Source organism: Mirounga angustirostris, unplaced genomic scaffold (genome assembly GCF_029215605.1).
Source record: "Mirounga angustirostris isolate CCGP_5_RB_7025 unplaced genomic scaffold, mMirAng1.0.hap1 SCAF_2, whole genome shotgun sequence".
In the NCBI taxonomy this organism is placed as follows: domain Eukaryota; kingdom Metazoa; phylum Chordata; class Mammalia; order Carnivora; family Phocidae; genus Mirounga; species Mirounga angustirostris.
The window spans coordinates 102,970,975-102,997,853 of record NW_026991710.1 but is presented as its reverse complement, the minus strand read 5'-3'; the positions used below and the strand labels follow the sequence as shown (position 1 = coordinate 102,997,853).

The 26,879-nt window shown below is 42.0% G+C and overlaps 1 long non-coding RNA gene across 1 annotated transcript in view; it reads right to left on the bottom strand.

Moving 5' to 3' along the window:
• LOC123848260 (uncharacterized) overlaps positions 1-26,429 on the bottom strand; it is a 319,093-nt gene extending 292,664 nt beyond the window's left edge. The window contains exons 1-2 of the long non-coding RNA XR_010409535.1: positions 25,972-26,429; positions 25,688-25,840 (exon numbers count right to left, since the gene is read on the bottom strand). This is a non-coding gene — a long non-coding RNA (uncharacterized LOC123848260). The remainder of the gene's footprint in view (positions 1-25,687; positions 25,841-25,971) is intronic.
• Positions 26,430-26,879: the final 450 nt, after the last annotated feature.

Genomic DNA, 26,879 nt, shown 5'->3' with positions numbered 1-26,879 from the left:
AGTCAAGCTTTATTCAGCACCTGGTACCAGGTACTCAGCCCCCAGTACTTTCACATCGACCTCACTCCGTGCCCTTGAAACCCTTGAGTTAGGTATTATTATTCATATTTCTACAGATTAAGAGATGGAAGTCAGAGCAATTAGGCAATTCTCCCAGGTCACAGACACAAATTGTGGTCAAAAGTGTCACCATTTGTTTGAACCCGGGGCCTCTCTGCCTCAAAGTGCGTGCCTCCTTCAGTGTATCCTGCTTCCTAAAAGCCCAACTCATTCCCTCTAGGAATGTACCAGCTGGTAAATCTGGAAGCTTTGAGAATCATAGCATGTAAGGTGTATTGGAATGAAATAGTGATAAGCTATGAGATAAGCAGAGGAACCATATCTTAAATATAAAGGAGGGAGAAAAAGAGAAAAAAGGAAATGTCGTAGTGTTTCGCTGACACTGTCCATCAAAGAGAGTGGCCCTCTCAAATGTCGCTCAGGGCTAATTAAAATAGATTGCCTACTTGGCAAGTATTTCTTTTTAGTGGACAAAAATGATTTCAGAAAGTAGCATAGCTGGAAGAAAATAGACTTTTAAAACAATCCATTGAAACTTACTCAAACCATATTTACCGTGTTTCTAAATCACATCCTCAAAGGCGAACACACTGGCAGTTAACCCAAACATCCAATTCATCGAAAAGTTAGATTTTGCATTGTAAATTCATAAATTGGCCTGTGAAAAAGTAATGCCTCATCCCTTAAAAATTATAAAAGTAAGACTCATATGCTCCTGCCCCATCATCTCTGGATGAAATAATAAAATCAAATATCCAAATCTGTTCAGTGGTGACCCCTACCAAGGCTCAGGATGGTAGGTACCTCCACCAGACAAAGGGCCAGGCTTGACCTTATTACTTCCCTCAGCATTTTCAAGGCACTCCATGAAATCTAATTCTCTTCCTAGTTACAGGAACACACATTTATGCACAAAAGGATAAATTATTTTCCAATTAATATCTTAAGAAACTTAAGAAATAGGTATGCTTTGCAACACTCTCAGTGAGGAAGTAAGTTCTAGGAGATCTGAGGGTCGTGATTTATTTCTTTTTAAGTTTATTTATTTATTTTTTAGTAATCTTTACACCCAACATGGGGCTTGAACTCACAACCCTGAGATCAAGAGTCCCATGCTCCTCTGACTGAGCCAGCCAGGCACCCAGGTTGTGATTTAAATCAGTATATTCTAATTTTCTTTTCCAGTAGAGTACATTTCCTCATCTATCTGTAAGAATTTTATGTAACTCCCTCTTAGTTTCACCCTGGTAAGAGCTTGGATCCATTAATGCTAAAGATGGTTGCCGAATATATCTTTAAATTACAGAGGTTGAACCATATGATGTAGCTATCACTTAACCATTTTTACATATAAAATGAACAATTTCGTAAGTACAAACTAACACAATGAAAAGTTCGGAGAGTTTCTGGTGTGCTAAGACATCTCTAAGCAGAACCTTTCCTTCTTCTGGGGGCTTTCACTGTTCCCCTACAAGATGCCTCTAAGTTCCTTTAAACCCCATTGATGTCACATGTCAATCCCCTAACTGCCTTGAGAAGTTTTGTTTCAGAGAAACCATAAAGCAGAAAAATCCAGGCTTCTTTCAGGGGATAATGCCAAAACCAAAGGAAATAACGAGGAAAAAAAAAAAAGTACCTTTTAACTTGTGAAGGTAATAAAAACGTGTTCCAAAGTGTAAACAGTTTAAGACACTGTAATACCTGCTCCCCTACCTCAGCAAAAGAGTGTTCCATCTCTGCGGAAGAAAATCTCTGTGAAGACATTACAGGTGATTTAACTTCCAAACTAGTTGGGTCCTGTATGATCTGCACCAAACTGTATTTATGGACTTCCATAAAGTGAAAGCTTCAAAGACACTTCACCTAGGTCCCCAGGCTGGGCTGGTACTGGGGCCAGTGAAAGCAATGCCTGATCCCTTAATTCGCAGGGCTGTGGCGGCTCCCCAGTCTCCCCTTTCTGCTGACCCTCCCCGCCACACTAGGAAGTGTAAATGGAAGGATTTGGTTTTATCTCCCAGGAGGCAGAGTACAAAAACTCCATATGAAAATAAAGTATACGGGGATAATATGCTTAGTCTATGGGGGGGTAAATGTTTACAATACACGCTCGCTGCAGATCCTCCTCTTCCTCCTCGGGCTAGCATCTAATGGTGCTGATTAAGGTCACCTAGGCCTTCTTTCTCGACAGCACAGAAATAACTCATCTTGACAAGGATATGTATGAGAGGATGCATATTTACGTAGACAGACATGCTCATAAGAACATGTGCACATAATCCTTTGTCTCTAGGCCACACCCATTCTGGCCAGGATCATGAAGGCTTAGTTCCTGTTCATAGAAAAGACAACAGCAAAGAAGGTAAGAGGTCTGGCTTTCTCCAGATGAAGGAATGACCATCAGTGGCCACTGACGTCACATAAAGAGATACAATAGTTACTAGCCTGATCTTTGGAATTATTCTTCCTAAAAAAGAAATAATAAGGGGCACCTGGGTGGCTCAGTCATTAAGCGTCTGCCTTCGGCTCAGGTCATGATCCCAGGGTCCTGGGATCAAGCCCCACATCGGGCTCCCTGCTCTGCGGGAAGCCTGCTTCTTCCTCTCCTCTCCCACTCCCCCTGCTTGTGTTCCCTCTCTCGCTGTCTCTCTCTCTGTGTCAAATAAATAAATAAAATCTTTAAAAAAAAAAAAGAAATAATAATAACCTTGACTGAATTAGATCACTCTAAATCTAACTACCAGTTCACAGAAAATGGAAAGGGACAAAGGAACAAAAAGTAGGGTACACAGGTTCAGATGGACGTAAGTGGGTAGATATGATGGTGGCAGCATGTGGAAGTTCTTTTTAACCTCTGGACAAACTAAATGCCCAGAGCTTGGATCCATCTACAATATCCCTGCCATGTGGGCATTCCTTCACTATCTCTAGAGCTATCTCTCACTTGGGCAGACTTAAAATCACCCCTGTATTTCTTCCTTTTATTGAGCAAAATCCCACCTCTTTTTGTGCTGGGCATGTCACAGTGAACATAGGTAGTTTGGCCATTGGACTTCCCAGAATTCCCTTCCCCCTAGGATTCTGGGTTAGAGTTGCCAGAAGAGGACCTTGGGCAAGATTTTGAGAGGCAGAGTGAAGTCTTCAGTCCGATGTGGTGGCAGAGAGATGCAGAGTAGCCTGGAAGGTCCCAGTTGAACTCACTCTCCTCTACTCCACATTTAGTTTTCCTTCCCAGTTGTGAGCCCCACTGACCCACAGTGTCCCAAGACCAGGTCCTCAGTCACAGACCCTCTGTAGCTCATCAGAGGCAACAGCTTCCCAAGGACAGTCCACCAGCACCCCCTTCACAGTCCTGCTTCAGCAGTTCCATGGGCTGGTCTTCTCAGATCTCCCTGCAAGCTCTGACTTGCCCACCTAGGTCAGTGCTTCACTCATTTCTTAAAGGAATGACTCCTTCTCTGATCCTTCAACTCCCCTTTCTGGACCTTTCTTTCCCCTGATCCTCCCACAATTGTGTAAAGTCTAATTCCTATAATAAATGCCTCAGCCCACACTCAAACTGGCACTGCTTCCCTGTGGAACCCTGTATGATACACCTTTGTCATCTACTGGACCTGGTTCTGCTTCCCAGAGCCTTTCACCATTGACAGTTCTAATCCTGCTACAGGAGAGCCTGCCGAAGACTGGAGGATTGCCACGGTTTTTCACTGTCGACCTCATTCCTTCTGGCTATCACACCTAGCACTTTAGGGTTTCTGCTGTGTTACGGTTTCAACCCCTCTCACATCGGGTCACTCTCCTAATAAGACTGCATGGGGCATTTGATCAGTGTCTTTTGTTTAATTGGAGCTCATTTATTCCAGCTTCTTGAATCATTATTCCTAGTACCTTATTCTACACATTCAGTGTTTCTTCCAGTCACATTTGACCAGTATGCTTTCATATCTTTATCTAACCCATCGACCCATAGGAAGCGGCCAAGGAAAAACTGTTGCTGATACAGATTTCTCTTAAGGACTCTTTTTTGCATATGACGGTCATGTCCAAGTTTTCATATGACCCCAGGTAAATTAATACCTAATCTAGGAGACTTGGTCAAATTAGATAGTGCAAAGGTTAAGTAAATAGAGATACGCCACCAGTGGTTTTAAATCTAGGAAAATAGTGCATCATTGAAAATAGGGACAGAAACAGGCACCTGGGTGTCTCAGTTGGTTAAGCATCTGACTTCTTGATTTCGGCTCAGGTCATGATCTCAAGGACCTGGGATCAAGCCCCATGTTGGGCTCCATGCTCAATGGGGAGTCTGCTTGAGGATTCTCTCCCACCCTCTGCCCTTCCCCCCATGCGCACGCACTCTCTCTCTCTCACAAATAAATAAATCTTTAAAAAAAAAAGAAAATAAGGATAGAGAGTAGGGCACACGTTCTCACATTGTATGCAAGATATCCAAGATGATACATTTAATTTTAGATGCCTTAGGTTGGAGGTATATGGATGGATACCCAAGCAGAAGACGGGCATTTGCATAGAGTGATATTTGCATACACAAGGCTAAATTTACTCTTTAAAAGATAAGATAAACAGGTAGAGATAAAACTGGGGGAAGCCAAGAATAGTATGTTAGTAATGTCAGTGTCATATGAGCATATGATCTCCTGGAAGCTAGTAGCTGCTTCCAGCACATTACCATCTACATGTGAAAAGTTAAGGTAGGAGAACTACACCAATTTGTATCTCCATTACTAGGAACCACCTGGATAGTTAAAAACCACATGACTCTGATTCTCCTATTACTTCCCAAAGCCCACGACTGAGCAGAAAGATTCTCTTATCTTACAGAGACTATAATAAATAGGAGGTTAACCCAAATTGTAGAATACATTTCACCTAATTTTACCCCTTTGCTGGAATGGGACTTCTCCCCCTACATAAATGTCTTTAGATTTTGACCAACATATGGACAGACCTTCAAGTGAGACAGGAAACCATCAAATGGCCATCATTTGGGGACTGGTTGAATAAACTCTGCAGCTTTCAAGGGGATGAGAAATATGTGTGTGTATGCTGCTAAGGAGTGACTGCTGAGATAAATGGTATAACATTGTTTTTTTTAAAAAGTGGAGGAAAATGTGTATATTAAGCAAACATTTATCTAAAAAAGTGGAGGCGGGGGAGACACCAATATCTATGTATACTTGCTGCTATTAAAAAAAGCAGAAAGATAAGCAATGAAGTTTTTTTAAAATTACTTACAGAGGAGAGGAAGACAGCAATGGAGGCCAAACTTCTCTGAATACACATTGTTTTACATGACCTTAAAACAAAATTAAATAAAATTTAAGATATCTACACTACAACTCTAAAGCAAAATGAAACAAATAAATTTAACTACCTAGGAAGTTGGTAGATTTTACTGAAAAGAATTGGCTAAAAACCAATAGTTTGACTGTATGTCCCTAGTGGCATATACCCTAAAGATGAAAAGGTGAAAGATAAAGTTAAACTGTTTTTGATAATCATGCTTTAATAATAATGATTTATATTGTTATTCTGAAATACTATTACTTATATATAAATTTATATAGAAAGACAAAACAAATAAGGGTCAGTAAGAACTCATTATTTAGTTTCTCTTTAAAAAGAAAGAAAAGGAGGAAAGGTGGGAGGAGGAGGAGGGAGGAAGGAAGGAGGGGGCGACAATCAATCCAGCAGCAATAAGCACCCCTCACATCCAGGTTATGGTCTCTAAACAATACCATTTCCCATAAAAGTTCCTTGGAAAAACGCCTAATTCTAGATTTAAGGACAGAAATACACAAGATGAGCCTAAAAAATCTTGTCATACCAGAAAAAAAGCTGTTGATAACGGTTGAAGGACTCATAAGTCCAACGTGAAGAGGTTCCCACTGGCCAAAATGGGACAATTTAAACATTGATAAGAAAATGCATGAAATAAAGAATATATTGAAGCATCCATAAGTTCATTATGATACTTTAAACAAATGAAGTGACAAAGTTTAGCTGATGTTAAGAAACCAACTCATTGAGACTAGTTTAAAAAAAAAAAAAGAGCAGCAGAGGTGGTTCTGAATATAGCATCTATCTGGCTTTCCCCATGCAAACTATACATCAGGATAATCAAATAGTTGGTATAGGGAAAGTATTCCAGCAAATAAACTAATAAGAAATAATAGAATATCACAAATCTAGACAATGGTCTCCAAAGCTGCCAATGTCACAAAAAGAAGAGACAACAGTACTATGCCCATCTTATGAAAAAGAGCGTGTTTCTTAAGCCATTATTTATTTAGCAATACTTACTAAAATATTTATGGATGATATGGTAGGACATCTACCCTTTCTTAAAAACAGTCTAGGAAGGGGGCTGGGAGACTGAGAAGTAGGTAGAGATACAGGTGGAATAAAATTGGCCATGAGTTAATGATTGTTGTATCTGGGAGATGGTAAAGGGAGGTTCGTTGCACTATTCTCTCTACCTTTGTGAATGCTTGAAATTTTCAATAACAAAATTTTGTTAATTGTTGAGGTTTTGAAGCCCAACTCTCTGTATTTGAATCCCAATTCAACTACTTTATAGTAATGTAATCTTGGGCAAACTACAACAAGTTATGTAACCTCTCTGCAACTTGGCTTCCCCATCTGTACAATAGGACACTATACAAAAAGTCACCATCTCAATGGGCTATTGGGAGAATTAATTGAGGTAATATATGGAAAGTACCTAGAATAATTCCTGATATACAGTAAACACTTAAATGGATCCACAAAATTGGATGAGAGCTTCTGGGCCTTCAAACCCTTAAGATTGGCTCATGAGAAATTATTATTCTTTCTTCTTAGTGAGGAACATAACAACAATCCAACAATCTCTTTAGCCCCCCCCACACACACAATAGCTAAATAGACAACAAAGATTGACTAATTTTTCAGTTTTCACCATTTTGATACTCCCCTGGTGCTCCTAAAGGAGAGTACCACATCCTTATGTCAACTCCCAAAGGACTGCTCTCTTTTCTCTCCCAACGCTACCTCCAGGGCCAGCCCAAAAGTCGTCACTGACACCTTTAGTGGTAGTGTAGTTCAGCAGAAAATGCAGTGGAGTAGAGTCAAAAGCCCTGGATCTTCATCTGTCTCTGCCGTTGAAGAGCTGTCCCACCTTGGAATAATGGTTTGGTCTTTCCAGAACTTGAGTAACAAAATACTACCATCATCTTTGGAACTCTTGCCTTAAAATTCCCTTTGGAGACTATTAGAAAATTATTTTGAGCATCTCTTGTTAATAGCAAATTTTCAGCCTTTGGGGGTAAAATCATAATCATACATAGCCAAGATCATTTGAATGAGGTAGATAATAAAGCTGTCTTTGGCTTGAAACCAGATGTAACTATTAAATTTCTTTTAGGAATTATATGCTGACTTTTAAACCCCCCCCCCTCCAAAAAAAAAGGCAGTGACAGAATTCTCAGGTTACACATAAATAGCTTCTTCACAACATGTACGCCTTAGAAAACTTTCCTTGGGTGATATTTGCTAATTTTTCTTTAAGCCAACTTCATTTCTTTTAAACCTCATCTTAAGCAGAATCATAGTCATAACATCTACAAAGTACTTGAGTCTGTGAGTTTTGTTTTTTGTACAGATGTAGCCATAGAGGTCAATTTACAAGTCAAAAATCATCAAATTCATATTTCAATTAAACAGTTTAAAGAAACTCAATACGCATAGGAACCGGATCAGTTGTGTTTCATCCTCTGTAAAATGGGGCTAACAATAATGTATCTACCTCATAGGGTGGTTTTAAGGATTAAATGAGTAAATATATGTTAAGTATTTGGACAGACTAGCTCATAATAAAAGCTATAAACGCATTAGCTACTAATGTCCCTATTAATATTTCAGGTTCCAGTTTTCAAAAATTAAATGCCTCTTGTTTAGTTTCATTTTTCATTCATCCCTCTTATCACAAACTGATTCCTATCCCTGAGCACACACACATACCCAAGGTTTGAAAGGCTCTTAAAGTTGTTTTCCATGTTTGGGTGGGCATTTTGATCCAGAGAGACGAGCTTACATGCAAATAAATTACACCTATCAATCAGCAAAAAATTTACTACACACCAATTATACCTAAATCAATGCATTAGGAACTGTGGAAATACAAGAAAGGAAAAGGTACAAGCCTCACCCATGAGGAGTTTCCTGGCTGAAGAAGAGAAAAATTACATATGAGGTTGGATGACTGTTTAAGGAAGTACACCCTGGGTGCTAAGTGAGCGGGGTAGTGAAGGTAATGATATGATATACTTAGCAGAAAAACAGGGCAGAGAAGTCCCTGGGACCAGAACAATTCAAAATTCTTTCAGGGAAGATAGACTTGAGCCACAGCTGAAGGGCTGAGTAAAGGGAAAAGTAGGGACAAGGGCATGAATGAGGGAAGGAGAGATTTTGAGTGGATGCTGGAAGACCACATTGATGAAAGCAGAAAGCCCATATAAAGAAATATTAGGAGAGAAAGTTAGCAAAGGCATCGATACTCTGGAAGACCAGCCTTAAGAATTTCAACTTTACCTTAAAAGTGATACAAAGGTAATTGGGTTTTTGAACAAAGTTTTAACAAAGTAAAGTGGAATTTTAAGAAAATTTCTAGATTTGGGGTCCATAGAGCCTGCTATGGCTGAATTATTTGAGGATATGGGCATTTGTGATTCCCTTCACTCCCATTTTCAAGAATTCTGTGGTCCATTTGCCTGTGTTTACACCTTTCATTCATATAATCCCTCAGGTTTGAGTTCACCCTTCCAAAACAGAAGATTGAGGTAGCAGGCATGTAATTTCCCGAAAACTAAATCCATCCTGTACTCAGACCACGTGGCCAAGTGATCCTTCCAAACTGAGTACCCACAACTCCCCAGGCTCTGGAACCTCGAGAAGAGAGACACATCCAACCAAACGCTGTCTCTCTTCCTTTCATAGAGAGTTATAGAGAGAAAGAAATATTGCTTTTTTCTTTTTCCCTTATACTAAATTTTTTCTGATTACATCAATAATACATGCTTGTTATCAAAAATTAAAATATATCCAAACATAAAGGAAGAAATTATCTGGAGTCCCTGAGACAAACACCATTCATATTTAGAGACTCACTTTTTAAGCACCTTATCACGTACACATTCATACACACATATATTCTGTAATTTTAATCATGGTTTTGGTAATGCCTTGGTAATGTGAATTTCTTATCACTTAGACATTTTGTTTTCTTTCAGCTTTCCTGTCTCCTCTTTCCCACCCCTTAATCCTGCCCTTCTCGCACCCAGCTTTATATACCTACTATATATATTCTGTAATTTTATGCTTTTTTAAGCATATTAAACATATACATAGGATTTTTATTATTATTGTTAGATTTATAAACATAGTATCCATTACATATACTTCTTTGTATCATATTTTGTCCACTAAACAGTGCATCATGGAACTTCCTCCAAGTTAAGTGACATTTAATTCACTTTCTTTAAGAGTTCATGAAATAAGAATAATTCGTATTTATTGAGTGCTTACTATGTACCAGGGACTGTTATCATGTAAGTTGCTTATGTTACTTAATTCTCACAAAAACCTTACAAGATTGGTATTGCTGTTGTCCTCATTTTATGCATAAGAAAACTAAGCCATAGAAACTTAACACCTTTCCCAAGGCTGTTCATTACACATTTAAGATGAATATAGGGATTAAAGCTCAGACAGCCTGATACTAGAGCCATGCCATTAACTTCTACATGATTCAGCTTAGCCAGGCATGATGGGGCTCCCAAACAGTCCCTCACTAATGGGCATCCTCTTGATTACAGTTTTTTGCCACTACAATAATATTTCAATAACTATACTTCAACATACATCCTGATCTATTGGTATTTTATTCCTTTCATACAAAGGATTTTAATGGGGACCTACTCTGTGCCAGGGACTATTCTAGATGCTAGAGTTCTAGGCATAAGGGAAACAAACACAGTCTTTGTTTTCATAGAATTCATATTTTGATGGGAGAAGAGACTGAATGAATGAATGAATGAATGAATGAATGAACGAATGACAAGAAGAATAGGAGATAATGCCATTAAGTCATAAACAAAAAATTCAAATACGGTGATACAACAGAGAGGCACTTGATGATAACTGTGGCATTTTTTATATGATACAGATCTCCAAGTGCAAGACTGCTGAGTTGTAGGATATGTTGTCATTTTCTTTAAATTTTAATACTTGTTGCTGCTTTGCTTCCCAAAAGGTATATTTCTAATAATTCTCATTTCCAGAATAGTGCACATTTAAAAAATAAACTTTGCTTGTCTTCCTTTTTAACTCACTAGAAGAACTTTAAAAAACGTTTCCTTCTCTGCCAACTATAATGACCTATTTCAAAATCAAACTATATAAATGTATTTCAGCTATAAGGTAAACATAAAACATTACTTTATATTACCTTGTGTATTTTTTTAAAACATATATGTGGCTATTCCTATGAAATCGAGAACCTGCATCCTACGGACAATCTCAAAGGAAACATGCGCTTGTTGGTGAAGGTGAACATGGAGACTATCTTGTCTCGTGTTCTTAATACAGGTAGTAATACAGATAGTAGAAGAGTTAACATTTTCAGGAAATAGTTGAACACAACTGAGTTTTTAAAAATAGCAAGAAAGCAGGTCTAAGAGATTGAAAAGAGACTTCTATTAAAAAAAAAAAGTCTTGATAAACATTAAAAAGCAACCCTTGAGAAGCTGAGGTATTTTCAGGAGTAGCAATCAAAAGAATACCACTGAACCTACCATCCATAGCATGTGGAGCTAGAATCCCCCCCACACACACATCCCTGTTCCTTATCTTTAGGCCTGCCTAGTTACAAGTTCTCGGGGACCGTCATTATTTAGAGGACTCATACATATGCAACAGGTATTTCATGGGAGAAAATGCAACTGAGTAACTTCCAACCACCCTATGATGATACAGAAAGGAGGAGAACCTGTCTTACTGGCTCTCACCAGTCCCGAGACCCCTTCCCCCATTCCAAAGAAAAGTGGGCGGCACTCACATACTGCCTCCCTGCAAAATGCCCTGCCAAATCAGAGCGATACCTAAATCTAACCTCTCACTTTATAGGACTGCACACTTTATGTGTGCAGGAAAGCAGGGGTTTATTTTAACCATATTTCGCAAGCAAAAGCAATGGAAAAAATTCCATGCCTAATCTTTTTTTTTTTTTCCCTTCCCTTGAAATTTGATCATATTCCTAACTTTAGTCATACTGCCTGGTTTCCTTTCCTTAATGGAGTGAAATTTATGTCTGTGATTAGAGAATTGGCTTGGGAAAACCATTTGAGTTTTAAAAGTTATATGTTTTAACAATAATAGATATGAGAATCCTGGAAGAAAACCAGTGTGTTTTGGATGTTAATTCAGGCATCATAATGACTTGCTATTTCAATCCACAGTTAGTAAGTAATGGTGGTATTAGACATATTTAAGGGGAAAAAGAAAAGTTGAGTTGAAAGTTTTCACAAGGATAGCATAGTGATAAATTTAAAATTATAGCCTAGATGTATAGCTTTCTGGCTAAGATGTCTGGGATTATTTTGAAAATAAAGAATAAGGTGCCATGAGTTAAAAGAGTAGCTTTTCTGGAAGTGCATTTACTACAAGCATGACCCTTGAACTCTAGCATTCATAGACATAGGAAAAAAGGAATCAGATGCTCCTTGCTTTATACAATAGACGTGTTCCTTGATGGAACTGTATTTTTCAGTGTATCAGGGAGAATCACTATAAATGAAATGAAGTGATCAGTCCTTGGGGGAAGAGGAAGGCCTTGAAATGCCCTTCACCCAACCACAAACAGGCCACATCCTCCCACCATGGGGTGGGGGTGGAGGGGCACTGCAGGAGCTCGGGGCTCACAGCTGCACAAATCTGGATGGAAGCCCCTCTACCTTATTGCTGTGGCACTTAGAGCAAGTTACTTAATATTTCCGAGCGTCATCTGCAAAATGGGGTGTTAGCAGCACCTCACTTCAGAGGGCATTGTGAGAATTAAATGAGGTAATGTATGTAAAATAGTGAAGACACTTACTACATTTTAGTTCCTTCCTCCTTCCCACCCAGTTGTTATGCCGGCTTTGGAATTAATTGAATTGGAAGAAAGGAGTCCAAAAGAAAAGAGGAGGCGGGTATGGGGGTGGAAAGGAAGAGCTGCTTGGGAGTGGTCTGTACTTAATTGGCAGAACCACCTCAATTAAAGAACCAAAGAAACACCACCCATACCTGACGCATAACCTATAGCCAACCCTCTCTTAAGGCGAGGAATTCTTGTGCAATACGGATAATTGCCTCCTAATGCTTTTAATTTCTAAGTTTTTTCTAATCAAGGATACCCATTTACTTACATGAAGCTGCTCTGCAGTTTAGCGATGCTATAAATGTATTGTTTATGTCATTCATTTCAATACTGCTCATTTAAATGTTATGGGCCTATGATAGTGCTTGTCTCAAAACGAGTACTAAAAATAATTTTAACAGCACAATAATCTAGGGACTCTTTGCCAGGATATCCCAAGCAGAGCAAAAATGAAAAACCAAGCCCATGACCCCAAAAGTTTTTAACTTGCAAATTCTCAGATTCTTAAATATCACTATAGCATATAACATCCACCATGACGTGTAGGAAAGCATATTGGAGAAGCTTAAGTAACTCTTTCAGCTTCTTAATAAGTGAATGAGGTTAAAAATCCAGGATTACAAATTCTATAAAAATATTTTCTGGCTAAGAACTTTCATTTTCTTAGACCTTTCCCTTGTCCTTTCCATCAAACTGTGACTTCCGTACAGGTCCATTTCTTCACAAGGAACCAAATGATCACTGGACAAGAGTTCTGGGCTGTATCAATTGTGATATGGGAAGAACAACAGAATCACACTGAGGTAGCTGGGCAGTTTACGCACCGCATAGGAGGCTCGCTTCCACGCACAAGATAAAATTTCAGAGCTTTGGGCCTGATGGAGATACAAATTATATGTATCATGGGCTTTTAGGATGCCTCACAAGTAGTTGAAACTGGCGATGTTATCTCCATAAATGCCAAAGGCCTCACATAGAGATAGGAGGCATGATGCAGTTTATTATATGCCCCCATCCCTAGCACATGCAGGAACTGAGAGGAAGCAATAACACAGGCTTTAAATCAATTTTAAAGCTCATGTCTTCTGCAGGTGTCTCTCTTCTTTTAAATAGAGATGTGTCATCATCAGGTACATGTTGGGAAATCCATGACCTTCCTTAAGAGAGCTGTCCGATGATGAGAAAGCTGTCTTTGCTTCATTCAAGAATAAACTGCCCAATCTCATGACACCATGGTGTGAGAAGTCACTTGGCAAGGAGAATTTTTAAGTTCATCTCTTCCTTTGCTCTCCGGGGTCTCCCTGAGACTTACCTTCGGAGCTGCCGGGGCCTGGTTTTAGACACAATTTGCCACAAAGTTCTGGGGTGTTTGGGGGGTTTTTTGGCGTTTTTGGTTTTTTTACATTTATTTTTTATTTATTTTTTTGTCATTCTTTTTTTTTTATATTATGTTATGTTAGTTCCCCGGGGTTTTTTAATGGTAATTAAAGACCGTTGAAATCTATTTAAATAAGATTTCATAGCAGCATGGCTTTATGCTAGCTTTTCTCAAACAACTACAGAAAAAATTCATTGTAGTAAACTCCCTGCTCCCCACTTCCACCAACATCTACTCCATCATCACTGCCAGCCCCAAATTGCTTTATTGCAGTGGAATTATGTTATAATGTCAAATTGCTGTAATTCAAGTTTCCAGGCTAGAGGAAAAGCAGCACATACAGTCAGGCTTTCCGAGGTGAATTAGCAAATGAAAAGAAGTGCATGGTAGGAGAACTAAGGGAGTAAGGGAAGGAACTTTGGGTGGGGGGTGGAGAAGGAAGTAACACCCTTGGTTTAATTCCTGGGATTTTGTCCACTTTTGTTTTCATGGATTTCAGGGTGTTGGAGGTAGTGAAAGGATGCTGGAAAGGTGATCACCACCTGATGCCTATGTGGCTAGAAACCTTGAAAGCTCAACTCTGGCCCCACTACTTCTCTTCCCTCTGTCCCAGCTGCCTCCCGTGCTCTGCTGGGTCCTTGCAAGTAATGAGTGGCTGATAACAGGCACTGGAGCAAACATGTTTGGAAGACAATTCCTCATTGCAGAAAATAAGCTGTCATAGAATCAATAAAGCCCCATTCCTAGGAGCCTCTACCTGACACAGAAGTTACATTGTTCTACCAAGTACTTCTTTGAAATGAGATTCCACCACTACCCACCCCTTCGTTGAACAAAGATTCATTCCGAATCATGTGCCAAGTGGTCTGATAGACACGGTTGCGGCGGGGGGGTGGGGGGGGGCGTGGAACACAAAGATGAAGTGACAAGAAGATGGGCTCTGCCCTCCATGCTCTGGGACAGGGCTGCTTGAGGGAAAGAGAGGACATAAAATCTAACTTCTCTCTGTAGCTCTTTCTCCCCTTTAATCAAGCCCACATGTTTGACGCCAGGGAACTAAATGTGGCAAGGAGGGAAGGATTATAAAAATGTTCACTTTCATCCTACAGATATAAGAAAACAAGAACATACTGCCATTACTCGACAGCTTTATAGCTCCAAATAATGCTAGCATGCAGGACATCAATGAAGGGTTCTGCCGGCTGCAGCAAATGGGCACCTCACATGGGCTCTGGAACAGAGCTCCTGCCATTCCAGGCCAGCGCCGAGCTGCCCGTGGCCCTCGACAAGACAAGAAGAAAGGCCAGGGGAAGACAGGAGGCAGGGAAGGCCCCGTATGATCTCAGAGCCAACAAAAGCCCTCCAACCCCCAGCCCCTCTGCAACCTTCCCTCCCTTCTTAAGAAATGACAGAAATCAGGAAATATTACTTCGGCTTGCAGGCTTCTGTCCTGGCCTATCAAACCCACAGAGAAGTCCCAGCAAATTACTAGAAACTGCACTTTGAACTTAGCTTCTGGCAAAAAGCCCAGTCAAACAGAAATGTAAAAGTTCCTTTCCTCGGAGGGGCCCCTGCACTAGGGTGTCCCTATAGACACTCTAGAGCTGATTGCAACAGGTTGGTATGAGGCTCTGAGCCAGGAAAACAAGCCCTAACCAGTATGATTTCCTACTGCCTGTGTTGTTTCTTAAAAAGGTTTTTTTTGGCTTGTTCTCCCTCGTTTTGTTGGACTGGGTTACAGGCTCAGGTCCCATCGAGGAAAAGACTGGCACCATTTTCACAAAATGTCTAATCCTTGTTTCGTTCAAAAACGGCTCCATCAGCCCCACCAGTAAGTACAGTCATGTTGGGGGGCAGCTGAGGGCAGGGGACTGTTCAGGCCAGTTGCTAAGCAAATTCTCTGAACTCCCAGGGACTCAAGAAGTAATTAGCTTGTAAACCCTGCAGATATTTCTACCTCCGACAAGGGAGGCGATATTTCTCTGCCCACCAGATTTAACTACGCAGCCTTAAAATAAACCAACAACAGGGACTGTCGTAGCAGGAATAGCCTCTGCAGTGCCTGGTCCCAGGGCCTTTCTCCTCCATACGAGGAAACAATCACCACATGGGCCTCTTTCTAGCTCTGTTCTATTTCTCTCTAAGAAAACTCAATTTGCACAAGCAAATAAACCGTCTCATTATAAAACCGAGAGGTCAACAAGAGACAGATAAAACTGAAGGTTAGGCAGCTGGAGAAACAAGCCTCTTATTCCAGCTGTAGTGGGAAGCTCCGTGGAGGAAGCAGTCAACCCTCTGGGATGTATCAGCAACCTGCGAAGCGGAGGGGGTACACTCAACGTCCACTCTCTGCTAGATCAAACATTCCTCTCTCCAGCACTAAAACTGATTCAGATCACCACCAGACCTGGCCAGCAGTGACCTAATTCTTCTAACGTGCGATGATTCTAACTGCTTTCTCATAATGGGATTGTTTTCCTATGACATTTGCATTGTTTCATAGGCAGAGTGTGAACAGTGCAGTGATCTATTCTTCCGATAATCTGATAAAGAAAATTCCCAAAGTGGGGTCTGTAAACCTTGTGCTCTTCCTGAAGAACTTGCGTGGAACGCTGGAACTGTGAGCCCACGGCTTCCCCCTTCCCTGCCTTCCTGACCTCTGATTGACCCAGTTCTGCAATGATCAACAGTCAATAAGCACCACACAACTCCACCAAAAAAATATATATATATACTATTGGGTAAAGTCTCATTTTAGGACCCTGCTAGCTAGCCCTGCCATATTCTTGGGAGTTTCCCATGGCTTTTCCACTTTGATTATTGATGGTGAATTCTTGCACATAACTTACCATTGGTTTCCCCCCTCCTACCTCCCAGTGGTCCTAGCAGAAGTATCGCAAAAAAAAGAACAACAAATCCAAACTTTACATAAAGTCTACAAAGATAGTATGTACAAGGTGAATCATTCTCTCATCCATGTAGTCCCAATATGCATTTGTTAGTAGTCTATCAAAACAAGTCCTACCATATATATCCCTCCCAGGCTTTGTGGCCTCACCTATAAAATAACCAAGGGGAAAATTACCTAACTCCTGGGGATGTGCCAATAGATGGCAAGTGTGAGTGGTCACACCTGGCATAGAGGAGGGTCCCTATGAATAGTTGGAATTAGGAGATTCGATGCTAAATAAATGGTCAGAAGCTGGGGGTGGGGGGGCCTGGTGCTTTGCAGGAGAGCCAAACTTGCCAGTGTATGAACTCCCCAAGAGAAAGGGCCAAAGATATGAAGCAGAGTCAGGAACTGAGCTTGGTGGATATCGGGAATTTGTATATCTTGAAATCCAGTGTGCAAGAGAACCCCCAGGAGTACCTGACCAGCAAGCAGACCCCTCGGCCACCCCCACCCACCCCCGGAGGTGCTAATCCAAGAGAGCTGGTCAGGCCCCAGGTGATTCTAAGGCTGGACATCCACAAACTCCCCTTCCAAAAACACCAACTTAGAGAATGAGAGGAAGAAGAGGAATCAAGAAGGGGAAGGCAGAGAGGCATGCAAGGCAGGAAGAGATGGCCTAAAAATGGAAGAACCAAGATGGTATAGCAGTATTGCAGAATGTAAACAGAAGAAAGTTTGCTAAAGGGCTGGGGGGTGGGGGGCAGCACATGGACTCCTCTGGCAAGGCCTTGACCTACAATAAGACAGGTAGGTTCCCTAGAGGGTAGAAGTAAGATTATTTTCATTATTCTGTTAAAATACTCAAACTCTCTTCAAAAAACACTCAAACTCTCTTCAAAAAAAACAATAAACAAGGAGGCAGTCTTAAATTGGTATCATGCCAATATGATGTTCAAGTGAAAATATTCTAAAACTAAGGTTAATGCCATGTTCTGTCAGAAAAGCCACTTCACTCAAGCAATACAGGGAGTTGGCTGCTTGAAGTCCTACAACTAAATCATCAGGATCTATGTAGAACTAAAACCACTCCAGGTAGACTAATAACAACAGGTTATTCATTTGTAATCATCCACTTTTTCAATTCCTTAGTTCCATTACTAACCTGAAGCATGAACATATGTTCTAAGACAAAGAGACACAGAAAGCTAGAATAACTGAGGTTGCAAAGCAGGCCTCCATTTCCATTCAGAAATCCAAGGAACCAATGAACTTTAGTGGTGTCAAATCATATGGAAGACTAGAGCCATGTGGGTGCTGACTAGCTGCAAATGAGGGGAAACTTCAGAACAGCTGCCCACCAAACGAAGTGCCAAACAAAATAATGAAAAAAGCCTTCCCCGGCCCCATCTCCACTCACTGGACCATGACCACCCTTTGGATAATAGGAAAAAAAAACATTTTCATTGCCCTATAAAGAAGGCAATACTGAGATCCACAGAATATAATACAAAAGGATGAAAAATAAGAGAGAAAAGATGTTTAGGAGATCTAACATGTGGCTAATAGGATTTCCACAAAGAAAAGGAAAAAGCCAGAGAACATATCATGGAAGAAATTATCAAAGAGATAATATGAGAAAATTCCGCATACTTGAAGAACACAGGGGAGGGCCCGTTAAGGGAACAACATGCTGAATAATAAAAGATTTACAGCAAAGCACTTCAAAGTCAAATTGAAAAGATACTAAAAGATTCTGGAAAGAGAAAAAAGGTCACAAATAAAGGACTAGTAGTCAGAATTGCTATCCTCAACAGCAATACCCTGGGCCAGAAGACAACGGAACAACGTCTTCAAAGTTCTGAAGGAAAGGCATGTCCAATCTAGGTTTATATAACCAGGCCTACTAGTCACTAACACTATACACTCCAGGCAGGCTGGGGGAAGACGACTCTCTCTTCTCTCGCTGAGCATGTCTTTTCTAAGGCCCACACTTGGCACTATCTCACCTGGGTTGTCTTTAAGGAACTGCTTTTATCCAGGGGAGATGCACCAAGCGCTTTCCACATAAATGCCTGTGCTCCGTGGATTTAAATTCTGCTGCCTGGGCTCACAACCCCTTGCCTTAATCCTTAATCTCTTGACCACCTTTACTATTCACCTTGTTGACTATTGCCACTCCCCATCCAACAGGGGCCCTCACCTCCACATTTTCTCCTGGCCTCGGGATGTTAGACATGGCTCCTTATGTATATCCCTCCTGAATATGGGGGCAGCACCACTCAGTCTGTGCTACCCTAACAACAGGCCTAAGACAGGGAAGGTCAAGTGAGGCCAGGTGGAAGCTGAGAGCAAAATGGAAATAAGGAAATCTGCTACTTATGAAATGCCTCTGGACCAGAATTGAAGGGTTTTGTGTTTCGTCCATATTTGAGCTCTCTAGGGTGGAAGAACGCATAGGGATTCTGAGCAGAAGCTTTTAAGAAATGTGCATTTATCCCTGTCATAACTCTCAGGATCCTTATGCCCAATGGTGGGAGAGAACCTCTATGGATCTTGGGTTCAGCAGAGAAGAGGCAGCCCCATTGCCTTACTCTATCATGATTAACAGAATGTCCTTAAGTGACAACTTAGGAAGCCCAAAATAGTATCTGAGACATTAGACCATCCTAGATATAAGGGTTAAAAAAAATTAGGTAAAGCGGCACCTGGGTGGCTCAGGTCACGACCCTAGGGTCCTGGGATGGAGCCCTCATTGGGCTCCTTGCTGAGCAGGGAGCCTTCTTCTCCCTCTCCTCCCCGCTCGTTCTCTCTCTCTCTCTTTCTTAAATAAATAAATAAATAAAATATTTTTAAAAATAATTTTTTTTAATTTAGGTAAATTTAATATTTACTTGGAAATATATGATGCAAACTCCCCCCAACTCCAGTCCTGCCATACCACAAACTCAATATGCCCAAAATCTAATTCACGACCTCCTTTCTTAAAACTCCTCTTCCTCTAATGTCTCATGTGAATCCCTGGCATCACCAGCATCCCTTTCACAGGGTTCCAAAACTGGGCCTCTTCTTTGCATCCTTCCACTCTCTCCCGCACAGCTGACAAAATCCGGGTAGGTCCTCTCCTGCATCAATTCCCCCTTCCTTCCCCTAGTTCACTCCTTCCACCCGGTCCCTACTCTCCCACCCATTGCCTCCAAATAAATGAATCCAGGGCAGAATTCGGATCATTTTCTGTAGCAGAGACCACACACCAGCTGCCTCCCAATATCCATTTTCCCTCCTCTCTTGGTAACAGAGGCCTGACTTGTAGCTAGTCACACTGCTGACCAGAATAAATTGTACACTTCCCAGCCTCCCTTGAAACGAGGTGTGGCAGTGAGACTAAGTTCTGGCCAATGAGATGGAAAAAACTGGGTCGTGAGGGACTGCTGAGAAGGCTGATGAAAGTGAACTGACTCAACCGGGATGCACACCCCCAGGGCACCGGTCCCTCTTCCTCCTTCTAGGCTGCAAGGCAAGCATGGAGGGTGGAGTCCGGCCGCCAGCTCAGACCCTGAATGAACTATGAGGACGAAAGCCGGCTCGCTAGAACAGAAGAGCAGAAAACGAGCAGGGGCCTGGACCCCTAATGACTGCATGGAGTTCGTACACCTGCCCTACAGTGCCAATCTCCAGAAGCTTTCTACAGAAGGAAGTCCGGTCGCTCTTACAGCTGCACTGCAAATCCTAACTGACAACATTTTGCTCTCAAAAGCCACTGGTGGCTCCCGGATCCCAACGAAGCAGTGCCCAGGCTCCTCGGCCCAGCACCCATGGCAGTCCCAAATTTGGACTGAACTTTCACTTCCGGCCTTGTCTTCCACTCCTTTCCTTTATGTAATCTATAATCCAGCCAAACGAAACACTGTGATTCCCAAGGAGCACAGCCATCACCAAGTGCCTTGAAGAGAACTGTAGAATGTTAGAGCTAACAATCTCAGCGGGCCTCTGGAACAGTGGGTTTGTAATAGTTGCTATCAGTGAGTCTCTCTTCCATTTTGTAAACAAACATCTTACACAAAATTCCAATAACTCCAATATAGAAAGGACAAAAGCAGAGCTGCTCTGATTTGAAAACCACTGGCCTGGCCCAAATTTTTATTTTATGTTTCTTAAAGGTGAGGAAACTGAGGCCCTATGGGTGGGAATTAGTATGAACTGGCCCCAAGGCTGGCTAGGAGCAGGTCCAAAACTAGAACTGGGGTTTCCCTACACCTACTCTTCCCGTAATTTTTACCAATAAGTGAGGCAAAGAGAAGTGCTCAATAAAAGCAAAACGAAGTGTAGCAAATTTTCAGATACTTATATTTCTGGTGGAGAGAAGAGGGAATTATACTAAACAAGGATTTCCAAGCCTTCTCCATCCCATCATCTAGGGATAGAACATGAAAAACAGTGAACCCAGGGTTCATTCTCATCAGTCTGGGATTTTCCAAACACCAGAACTTTCCTATTCAGACCCCTGCCCAAGGGAGCTGCTGTAATTAGCCCAGCATCCAGAGACCTGGGATTATACACCTGGTCAAAGGATGTATCTCCCCAGGATCCTCAGAAAACCTTAGTGGCTGGCGTTTGAAGCTATTAAAAAATACCAAGATGTTGGTTTATGTGGGAAACCACCTGCTGCTTGGTCCTTTAGACCTCCTGAGTGGTGAACTGAGTTAAAGATGCTATACGGTCAGTCCTGTCTTTGGGGTACTGATGAAACCCTGAGTCTCCCTGACTATGTTTCAGAAAGGTCACCGCTCCGTGTAAAGCAGACAAGGAACAAATCATTAAACGTTAGAGGAAAGGACTTAAGAGGCCATCCAGCCCCACTTGACTGAGGTGAAGTTCTGCTTCGTAGGCTTTTTACATTTAACTGTTTTGAATGACGTTTCTTCCCTACTTGGATAATAAAATCACAGAGGACCAGACAAGATGTATGTACAAGGTTAATGTTGCCTAAGGAGAAACTCACTGGGTTGTGACTGCTGAGTACGGACAGAGGAAGGGGACGAAATGAAACTTATGTAGGGTCCCAAAGGGCAGTGGTGGCTTAAATGTCCACAGGGGTGATCCAAGGCAGCTTCCCTGCTCTCCAGAGAGAGGGCGAGAACATTCCCCGAGCCAGAGTGGCAAGGCAGAGGCAAAAGGCAACTGACCGCTGACCTTCATAGGACGTTGCACAGATTTGGGCTTGCCGATGGGTCTCATCCCCTACCCGTCCCCCGCCCCCCACCCTGAGTCTGCCAGACACGCCTGAGCAGCCTGACGGCCACACTCTGTGACCTGGCGCAATAATCTCCCCACAATGTGTATAAAACGGGGATGATAACAGAGCGCCTAATGGATGGAAATTTATGAGGAACAAAGGAAAGTAACACACAGAGCCTGGCACGCGGGAAGTACTCAAGAATATCAGCTATTACCATGTTTTACCTCATATTGCCCATCTCCTCAGCTAAATCATAAATACCTTAAAAGCAGAGACCATGCCCTTACTTCCCCGCCGCACACACAATCTACGCTACTTGCTTCCCGAGTTGGCTGATTGATTAATGGGCACTGGAAGAGGAGGCCCCCGCTCATTAGATTGTTACATGTGACAGCATGTTCCTTCCAGTTCTCAAGAAACTCCCCACAAGCCCTTTATTTGGGGAGGAAGCAGCAAATCCCCGAGCCTTTTAAAGAATATCAAAGTGTCCCCTCTTTTCTCCCATTTTACAGATCAAAGAAGAGAGCTGTCAAGGGCCAGCGAGGGCCGCCGAGCCAGGGAACTGACGGAGGGCCGCGCTTCCCAGCCAAGGCCTGCAGCTCCGGGCTCCTGCCAGGGCGGCTCGGCCCTCCCCGCGTGAAGCCTCCGCGTTCAGACTTGCGCCGCGGCTCCCATAAAACCCGCTCCGCCTTTTCCTCCCCGAGAGGGAGCTGCTTTTGTCTTGCAGATCGGTTCACGCCAGAAAAACCCCACGGCCAGCCGTGCCTTTTCATTTGTAGTGATCAAAGACAAAGCTGTCTGATGCAGAGGCAAGCACGCTTTCAGTAAATATATGTTTTTAAAATAAAGATTCAAAACAGTCCCCTGGGCTCACCTGTCCCCTAGTTTTCTGCGTAAGGTATGCACTTCCCTTGGCGGGCAGGGAAGGTCACGTGGCCGCGCCTTCCCAGCATCGGGCCCCCGCCTCTGCCGCCTGGGGAATCAGGTTACCTGGAATGTCGGGCCACTTCTCCGAGTATGGGTGGAGGCCGAAAGAACTGGGTGCAGGGAGTGAAGGACTGTGGGGAGACAGGGTGGAGAAGCCAGAAACCTGGGAGGAGGGAAGCAGGTTTCCTTTTTTAGGGCACCCGGGCTGCAAGGGCATGGGTTTGTGGGAAGAAAAATGCCAGTTACTTTGGTTCGTCTTAAAACAAAGAGGCAGGGGTGCAACTTTTCTTTTGCTTTTCTTCCTTCCTTCCTTTCTTTCTTCCTTTTGACGTTGTTTTTTTTTTTTTTTTTTTTTTTGCCTGAAAATATATGTGAAATGCATACCTAAAGTTGTACTGGGTGGGGACCAAAGTCCTTGGCAACCACGCAATAGGACAGATCAGAAGGGTCATTGTATAAGCAATGGCTACTGAGAATGGCTGTATAATAGGCGTATTACGGAATGCACACCTGGCTCCTGCAAAGCCCAGCAGTAAAAAATTGCTCTTATAGAGCCAGGGAGTGAGCAGTAGGATGAAGGTCTTCCACTTGTAAGAACCAGGTTGTGCACAATGTACAATTTCAGGTATTGTGTGAGGTCTTCGAGGAGCCCCATCTATGCCCAAGTGTACATGCCAACCACACGGGGCTCCTGAATATCCCCACCATGCTTCCTTAAGACAAAGGAGGAACAATTTCGTTCCAGTCTACAGTATTTGGGGAACTCAAGACTCTAAAGGAGCACGTTCCTTCATCGTTATCTTCTGAGTTTACAGTCAGCAATCTGGAAGAATGGGAGGGAAGAGTTTACCTTTAGGAAGGCAGACACCTCTGGAGGGGAAATGGGGCACCTTCAAAATTAAAACTTAACTGGAAAAGGAAGAGAAATCAGATAATATCCTTTCTGCCGTCCCCTAATACCTTGAGGAGTTCAAAGGTTTTCCAAGCCTGCGGCACTTGGCAATTATAATTACACAGTAAAATACCTAAGGTTAATGAATAACCTCTAAAGGAAGTTACTTCACATAATGACAGCAATTTCTCTGAACTAAATGTTAATAATAAGGCCTGTAATACTATGAGAAGGAAATGGTGGCAATTGGCAAATGGAACTCTGTTGCCTGGTAACAAGACCTGAGGTATGAACATTCTCTTTACCTCACGGGAAAGGGGTGGGTGGAAGGATTGCAGCTCTAGCCTGAACGGTTCGAAAGGCAGCCAGGTTTCTGAAGCCACCGGCTGTCCATCAGTACATAACGTGAAAGCATATGTGGCAGATCACTCTGCTAGCACAGAGAAGTTGGTGGGAGGATAATTCCCCAAGAATTACTTAGCAGCACGGTCAAGGAAATGGGGTGTAATCTATAAAGAGACTGAGGGCAACCTAGTTCACATTACCTGGTACAAATCACTGCTGCACAAATAGAACATCTCAGCAAAATCCACCCAAGGGCTAAATCTTCTCCCCAGCCTCTCTTGCTTCTTGTTCGTTCCAGCAGAGACATACTCTTTGATCCTCTTGTTTGTTTGTTTTTTCTGTTTTAGAGCAACTGTGGCATTTGAGAGATGAATTGTAAAAGGAATGCAATTAAGACAACCTAAGAGTGCAATGTTCCTTGTAGAGGAAAACTTGACGGATATGAACTACAGGTGAATCTCGAGTGAGGTAATCATTGGCAGCCTGAAATGAAAGATCCTAGAGACAACTTCTTCCAACTGGTCATTAATCAACAGGAAATAGCCTACAACAAGGTCATTATTACCTTAAACCATTACAGGAGCACATTCAATGAGAGGCTGAGATAAGACTGAGAATTGAAAATCCCTGTTTGCTTTATGGCAGTGGTTCTAAAATCTGCCAGAATATCTGCATCACCTGGACAGCTTTGAAAACATAGACTCTTGGGGTCCCACCCCTGGACATTGATACAGCAGCTCTAGAATAGATACCTGGGAATCTGTACAATATTTACTGGTGTTCTGATCATCAGCCAAGTGTGGGAACCATTGCTCTAAGTTATGTCAGGAGTAGCTGTTTTTTGGGCGGGGGGGCGCCTGGCTAGCTCAGTCAGTTAAGCGGCTGACTCTTGATTTCTGCTCAGGTCATGATTTTGGTGTCCTAGGATAGAGCCCCGCATGGGGCTCCCTGCTCAGCAGGGGGCCTGCTTCTCCCTCTCCCACTCCCCCTGCTTGTGTGCTCGCATTCTCTCTCTCTAATAAATAGTCTTTAAAAAAAAAAAAGTGTTTTTTTGTTGTTGTTAGACAAAAGATAGAAAGTGAGAGTAAATTATTAACTTTTCTCCCATGAGAAATTGATCTAAACATTTTTTAAAAGAAAACTAAATATACTCTATATTCTAAGTGCATTGTTCTATCATGCTTCATTTTTTAGTATTAAAAAAGTTTTAAGACTGAATGTTATGCCAAAAACAATTAACTTTCTGACTATATCATCATTTAATTTGAGGTTACTTACTGTAAATTTAGCATCTTCCTAAGAAGGCAAAGAAAATCATCCGCCCTAAGAGCCTTACAAGTCTCAACCAATACAAAACCACAAAACAGACAATCTGTCCCCTAGTCATGGTTATTTTTCATAGAGTTCCTTGTCAAGAGTTAGCCAATGCTTTCTAGAAGCCCTCAGTAGACTTCCTTTTCCCAATTTTCCCTTTACCATATGCTCTCTCTGACATCTCTCTTTGACTCTCTGATTCCTTTAAAAATAATAATAGGGGCACCTGGGTGGCTCAGTCAGTTGAGTGTGGGACTCTTGGTTTTGGCTCAGGTCATGACTTCAGGGTCATGAGATTGAGCCCTGAGGTGGGCTCCATGCTCAGTGCAAAGTCTGCTTGCGATTCTCTCCCTCTCCCTCCCCTCCTCCCCCTGCTTGTGCCCCCTACTCTCTCTCTCTCTCATATAAATAAATGAATAAACTCTTTTAAAAATAATAATAAGGGGCACCTGGATGGCTCAGTCGGTCAAGCCTCTGCCTTCAGTTCAAGTCACGATCTCAGGGTCCTGGGATCAAGTACCACATCAGGCTCCCTGCTCAGTGGGGAGCCTGCTTCTCCTTTTCCCTCTGCTGCTCCCCCTGCTTGTGCTTTCTCCCACTCTCTGTCAAATAAATAAATAAAATCTTTAAAAATAAATAAATAAATAAGTAAAATAAGTAATAATAATCCTATATTATTTAGCTATGAGTCTTAACAAGCTAATGTTGTAATGGCCAAATAACACAAACATACCTTTACAAGAAATGGTGGGGTGAAGGGAGAGACTTCATTCAAAGGAGTGACTCCTGAATAGTAAGAACATGGTTTGGGCAGATTCAGCTTCTGGCCCTGAAAATGACAACATCTTACACATGGATTGAGCCCTGAATCATTAAGATCTCTGCATTTACTATGCAAAATGAAAGGAATTACATCCTAATAAGACCTTCTAACTATGTTCAAAGAAATTAAAAGCCAACCACTAAATAATCAAGAGAAACACCATCAAGGTAATGAAAAATAAACACCATCAGAACACATGGAGAGCCTGAACCACAAAAAATAGTCCCCTACAAAAATGGAATTGACAACCTGACAAAAGCCATTTCCTTTTTTTTAAAATTTTTTATTGTTATATTAATCACCATACATTACATCATTAGTTTTTGATGTAGTGTTCCGTGATTCATTGTTTGCGTATAACATCCAGTGCTCCGTGCAGAACGTGCCCTCTTTAATACCCATCACCAGGCTAACCCATCCTCCCACCCCCCTCCCCTCTAGAACCCTCAGTTTGTTTTTCAGAGTCCATCATCTCTCATGGTTCATCTCCCCCTCCGACTTCCCCCCCTTCAATCTTCCCCTCCTGCTATCTTCTTTTTTTTTTTAACATATAATGTATTATTTGTTTCAGAGGTACAGGTCTGTGATTCATCAGTCTTACACAATTCACAGCACTCACCATAGCACATACCCTCCCCAATGTCTATCACCCAGCCACCCCATCCCTCCCACCCCACCCCCCACTCCAACAACCCTCAGTTTGTTTCCTGAGATTAAGAATTCCTCATATCAGTGAGGTCATATGATACATGTCTTTCTCTGATTGACTTATTTCGCTCAGCATAACACCCTCCAGTTCCATCCACGTCACTGCAAAT